The sequence below is a fragment of the Ranitomeya variabilis genome, chromosome 5 (genome assembly GCF_051348905.1).
Source record: "Ranitomeya variabilis isolate aRanVar5 chromosome 5, aRanVar5.hap1, whole genome shotgun sequence".
NCBI lineage: Eukaryota > Metazoa > Chordata > Amphibia > Anura > Dendrobatidae > Ranitomeya > Ranitomeya variabilis.
In genome coordinates, this window is record NC_135236.1 from 58,589,072 (window position 1) to 58,595,071 (window position 6,000).

Consider the following 6,000-nt stretch of genomic DNA (forward strand, 5'->3'; position numbering starts at 1 on the left):
GGGGGTGATTTGAACTTTTATGTATTTTTTATATTTTTTACAACTTTTTCTTTTTACATGCTTCAATAGTCTCCATGGGATACTAGAAGCTGCAGTTGTGTGATCGCCTCTGCTAAACATAAGTGATGATCATACTGTGTGTGTAGCAGAAATGCTCACTTGCTATGAGCGCCGACCACCGACAGCACTCAGCAATCTGGCAATGACAACCGTAGAGGTCTGCTTCAGACCTCTGGTTGTCATGCCGACCCATTGGTGACCTGCGATCACGTGACGGGTCACCGATGGGTGGGATTTCTGACTTGCTTCCGGTAAGCGTGAGTTTAATGCCACTGTCAGAGATTGACAGCGGCATTTAACAAGTTAACAGCCACAGGTGGAGCCGCAGCTGTTAGAGGCACATGTCAGCTGTTCAAAACAGCTGACATGTTGGGAGAAAGATGTGGGCTCAGCACCGGAGCCCACATCAAAGGGAGGGACTCCGACATGGGTGTTTTATTACACCCAATGTTGGAAAAGGGTTAATGGTGTTAAATAATTCTACCATATAGAAGCTTGAGGTTTAATTTTTTTTTAGACATTTTGTTGTACTTTTTTTTACATTAAAGACTTGAATATTGAATCCTCTCCTTGCTGACCTAATACACTGTCACACTTATGTATTGCAGGGTACTAGACCTGTAAGAGCCTCACTAACAGGTCATTGCCACTGTACCTGGCAGACTCGAAGGTCATTGTATAGCCTCCAATTGCCATGATAACCAGGGATCGTGTCACATTGGGGGCGGGGTAAGAGGAAATGGGAAGATAGATGGTCCCCCTCAATCTCACAAGCATCAAAATGCTAAAGGATGTCAGTTAAGCTCAGCTCTTTGCTTCCACAATCACTGTGACATATCTGTACGTCCTACTCCAACAGCTGATGAGTTATGACACCCAGGTACATCAAATGTCAGGAAAGGGTTGAGGAACCCGCTGTTCCCACACGTCAATTTTTTATTTTCTTTTTGTAGAGACAACATGTTAACTCCTACCAGATGATGCTTCTGTCATTGAGTTATGTAAAAATGACGTACAATAAAAAATTATATTGTGGTATCATGTTAGCCAGAAAAATAAATGTAAATACTTTTGTGCCCAAAAATGAGCAAAGTGTCCTAGGAGTGATAACTTTAATTGCTAACCAGAAAATTTATATTTGCATCTTTCAGAGAACAGAGGCTCCTTCTTCAGGCTGGTTTACGAATGAACGACTGAGACTGGGGAACAACATTTAAGAGATGTTACAACAGGACATAAGTGAATAGGGTGATGTCTCCTAAAGAGAAGCCAAGTGGAGAGATGGTGGATGTGTTGGCTTAGATCTAGAGCTAGTCAGTCTGGTGGAGGTGTGAAGAGTTGTACATGCAGTCAGTCTTAGGGTACTGTCACACTCTGCGACTTTCCAATGATCACGACCAGCGATACGACCTGGCCGTGATCGTTGGAAAGTCGTTGTGTGGTCGCTGGAGAGCTGTCACACAGACCGCTCTCCAGCGACCAACGATGCCGAAGGCCCCGGGTAACCAGGGTAAACATCGGGTTACTAAGCGCAGGGCCGCGCTTAGTAACCCAATGTTTACCGTGGTTACCAGCGTAAAAGTAAAAAAATTAAAAAAAACGTACATACTCACATTCCGGTGTCCTTCAGGTCCCTTGCCGTCTGCTTCCCGCACTGACTGAGTGCCGCTGTAAAGTGAAAGCAGATCACAGCGGTGACGTCGCCGCTGTGATCTGCTCTCACTTTCCGGCCGGCAGTCAGTCAGTGCGGGAAGCAGACGGCAAGGGACCTGAAGGACACCGGAATGTGAGTATGTACGGTTTGTTTTTTTTTACTTTTACGCTGGTAACCACGGTAAACATCGGGTTACTAAGCGCGGCTCTGCGCTTAGTAACCCGATGTTTACCCTGATTACAAGCGAACGCATCGCTGGATCGCTGTCACACACAACGATCGAGCGATGACAGCGGGAGATCCAGCGACGAAAGAAAGTTTCAAACGATCTGCTACGACGTACGATTCTCAGCAGGGTCCCTGATCGCTGCTGCGTGTCAGACACAGCGATATCGTATGGATATCGCTGGAACGTCACGGATCGTACCGTCGTAGCGACAAAAGTGCCACTGTGAGACGGTACCCTTAAAAGCAGAAGGTGCTAAATCAAGTCCTATTGTTGAAGAATTGAATATCCTTATTAGCTTGGACACACTTCACACCTCCAGCAGACTGACTCCTGATAAGCCTTCACTACCACCACCTCTCCCTTTGTAATATAAACCTTAATTTGATTTCCTTGGCTTACCTATAGAGGCATGGTAAGCAGGATGCTGTGACGCAAGAAAGGCAGAGCAAGGGTTAACAATTTAATTTAACAGTAAAGATACTCTTCACAGGGAGATGAACAGTTAAAGGGGCAAATGATTGGGAAATAGACAAACACAATGAGACAACAGCCCATGCAATCAACTTATCGTGTTCGTGGCTTGCTCGGCCATGGATGACCGATGAGGGCTGTGGTCCCAGCAACGGCCGGTGCAATGTCCTCAGAGGAGATTCCACAGCTCACGGTATATCTTCTGGCAGCAACGGGCAGTCTCTGATTTTTACCCGTTGAGCCAATTAGTCCATAAACTTGTGCAGCCAAAGTCAAGGGAATTGCGTACAGTCTGTTAACAATGGAGTCTGCGGTGTGTTGTCTGGCAAAGAGGGCAACAAAGAACAGTCCTGAACATGGCCCTCGTTCCTATGCCCATGCGTGGCACTGAATCTAACGGAGCCCACAGCTCTTCCTCTGCTGCTTTGCTCAGCAGCGTGCTTGTGTACAGCTGACCGTGGTACGCTGCCCACACACCTGCTCAGTCAGCGTCGGCGGGAAACTGGCCATCACTGTGCGCAGTTTCTCATTTACCATGCCCCCTGCTTCCAGGTGACAAGGTCTGTCCTGTCTCCTATCCCTTCCCCTGGACAACCTGGGACACAGCCTCGGCAGTTGCAGACCCGGCGCAGTACAGGTGCCCGCAGCCCGGTCCTCCTCCTTCCAGCATCACCCATTCACCCCATGTCTTGTTGTAACATCTCTGAAATATGCCTCTGTCTCACTCATTCATCCTTCCTGAAGGAGCATCTGTTCTCTGACATCTTGCAAATAGCTTTCTAAGCTAACCAGATAAATTATACCACTGCTAGAATACTTTAATCATGTTTGGGGATAAAAGTATTTACATCAATGTCTTGGGGAAAAAAATTAACATGTTTCTGCCCGGTTTCGAACCGGGGACCTTTCGCGTGTTAGGCGAACGTGATAACCACTACACTACAGAAACTCCCATGGGTTTCTTTTATTGCCTAATAGTCTCCCATGCTTCTCAGTTCCTGGCAGGTGTGCAAAATATGTTTTTCTCTGAAAAACTATGGCATTTCAAACCTTATCTGGCTGAGATCGCTGACTCAGTGTCTGACACACACTGCTCACTGCACAGGCAAAAGGTATCAGATGTCAGGTTCTCCTTAAACCTGATAAAAACATTTCTTGGATGCACTAGATTACAGCTGTAGATTAAGGGGAGTTTATTCTCTAATTATGAGCTTTTAATACAATTAATTGGATCAGATAAATAAGCGAGATGTAATCTCAACTCAAAGTCTTTGTGTTTATGAAAGTTTGATTTCCCCAGGTAGCTCCTGTAAAGCAGAGTTTGTTCTGTAGGCTACAATGTATGCAGTATGAGATCATATATACATATAAAATAATGTTTCCATTTGTGTGTGAGGCTAACGTGACAACCACTACACTATAGAAACACCTTTGATGGTTGTTGTGATGGCCCAAGTGTTTGCATTGGAAGGTCAATGGTGCTTGTTATGTTTGTCCCTATGACGTATTGTGACAGGACGTGCAGAACATGTGTCTTCCTTTTTTCTTGTGTTTTTATCATTGCAAAGGCTTTGCGCATGATATGGGTGCGACTGTGAGGCCATGTGCACACGTTCAGGATTTTTCGCGTTTTTTTCGCGTTTTTTCGCTATAAAAACGTGATAAAAACGCGAAAAAAACGCTAACATATGCCTCCTATTATTTACAGTGTATTCCGCATTTTTTGTGCAAATGTTGCGATTTTTTCCGCGAAAAAATCGCATCGCGGAAAAAAAAGCAACATGTTCATTAAAAATGCGGAATTGCGGGGATTCCGCACACCTAGGAGTCCATTGATCTGCTTACTTCCCGCACGGGGCTGTGCACACCATGCGGGAAGTAAGCAGATTATGTGTGGTTGGTACCCAGGGTGGAGGAGAGGAGACTCTCCTCCACAGACTGGGCACCATATAATTGGTAAAAAAAAAAAGAATTAAAATAAAAAATAGTCCTATACTCACCCTCGATGTCTTCCCGCCTCACCGCTGCATGCTGCCGCTTCGGTTCCTATAGCTGCTGTGCGGTGAAGGACCTGTGATGACGTCACTGTCTTGTGATTGGTCGTGAGCAGTCATGTGACCGCTCACATGACCGCTCACATGACCGCGATGTCATGGAAGGTCCTGCGCGCACACACCAGCTATAGGAAGAGGAACGGACGCCGCTGAGGAGATGTCTGGGTGAGTATAACCATTTTTTTTATTATTTTTAAACATTCTATCTTTTACTATTGATGCGGCATAGGCTGCATCTATAGTAAAAAGTTGGTCACACTTGTCAAACGCTATGTTTGACAAGTGTGACCAACCTGTCAGTCAGTTTTCCAAGCGATGCTACAGATCGCTTGGAAAACTTTAGCATTCTGCAAGCTAATTACGCTTGCAGAATGCTAAAAAAAACGCGAAAAAAACGGAAAAAAAACGAAAAAAAAAAAATGCGGATTTCTTGCAGAAAATTTCCGGTTTTCTTCAGGAAATTTCTGCAAGAAATCCGGACGTGTGCACATACCCTAAGAAGTTAGTCAATCTCCATTCACAATCTTGCTTTCCTCTTCCTTTGATGCTTTGAATTGAAGATAAATCCCCCAAAGTCCTCACAACCCAGACAGACGCAGCCACTGCTCACCAAACAAGCTGGGTAGTGAGTCCCATAAAACACACCCTGCTCTCACAGTTACACACTCTTAAAAAGGTTTTATTTACAGTAGGGTGGGTTATTTGTCCAAAGTTGTCACATGAGAGACTATGACTGTTTTGGAGAGCTTAGCCAACCGGCTGAGCATTAATTCTCTCTATTGTTTTATATTAATTTGTATCACTTAATATCAAGCAGAACTAAGTCTGCTGACTCTGTTCTACTATTAATTCATGTTCCAATAAAGCTTATATTTATTTATTTTACTCACTTATATAGTGCTATTAATTCCACAGCACTTTACAGACATTATCATTACTTATGTAATGTAACCATATAGCCCATCTACACAGTATAATGTCTCCACATAGCCCCCAACATAGTATGATATCCCCAAACAGTCTTACGTAGTATTACATCCTCACACATACCACATGCTCAGCATGATGTCCCCACACAGCCCCCTACATAGTATTATATCCCCTTACTCAGCCCCCTTGCGCACTATGATGTCCCCAACAGCCCTCTTGCACACTTTGATGTCCTCACATAACTCCCTACACTGTATGCAGTCCCTACAAATCCCCATATACATTATGATGCCCACAAACAGCCCCCTATGCAGTTTTATATCCCCACACAACCCCCTTTCATAGTACTATGTCCCCATACCCAGTCCCTATGCTCAGTATGATATCCCCACACAAGCCCCTTGCGTAGTATAACATCTGCACACAGCTACTTTTTTGCATTGTCTCCACACAGCCCTTACACAGCACAATGTCCCCACACAGCCCCCTTGCACACTATGATGTTCCTAAACAGCCCCCTTGCACACTATGATTTCCCCACACAGCCCACTTGCACACTATAATGTCCACACACTGCCCCTTGCCCACTATGATGTTCCTAA

At 44.9% G+C, this 6,000-nt stretch overlaps 1 non-coding gene across 1 annotated transcript; it reads right to left on the reverse strand.

Annotated features, from left to right (window-relative positions):
* Window positions 1–3,290: 3,290 nt before the first annotated feature.
* Window positions 3,291–3,363, reverse strand: TRNAV-AAC (transfer RNA valine (anticodon AAC)). The gene has a single exon. It is a non-coding gene; the product is annotated as a tRNA-Val (tRNA).
* Between the last annotated feature and the right edge of the window lie 2,637 nt (window positions 3,364–6,000).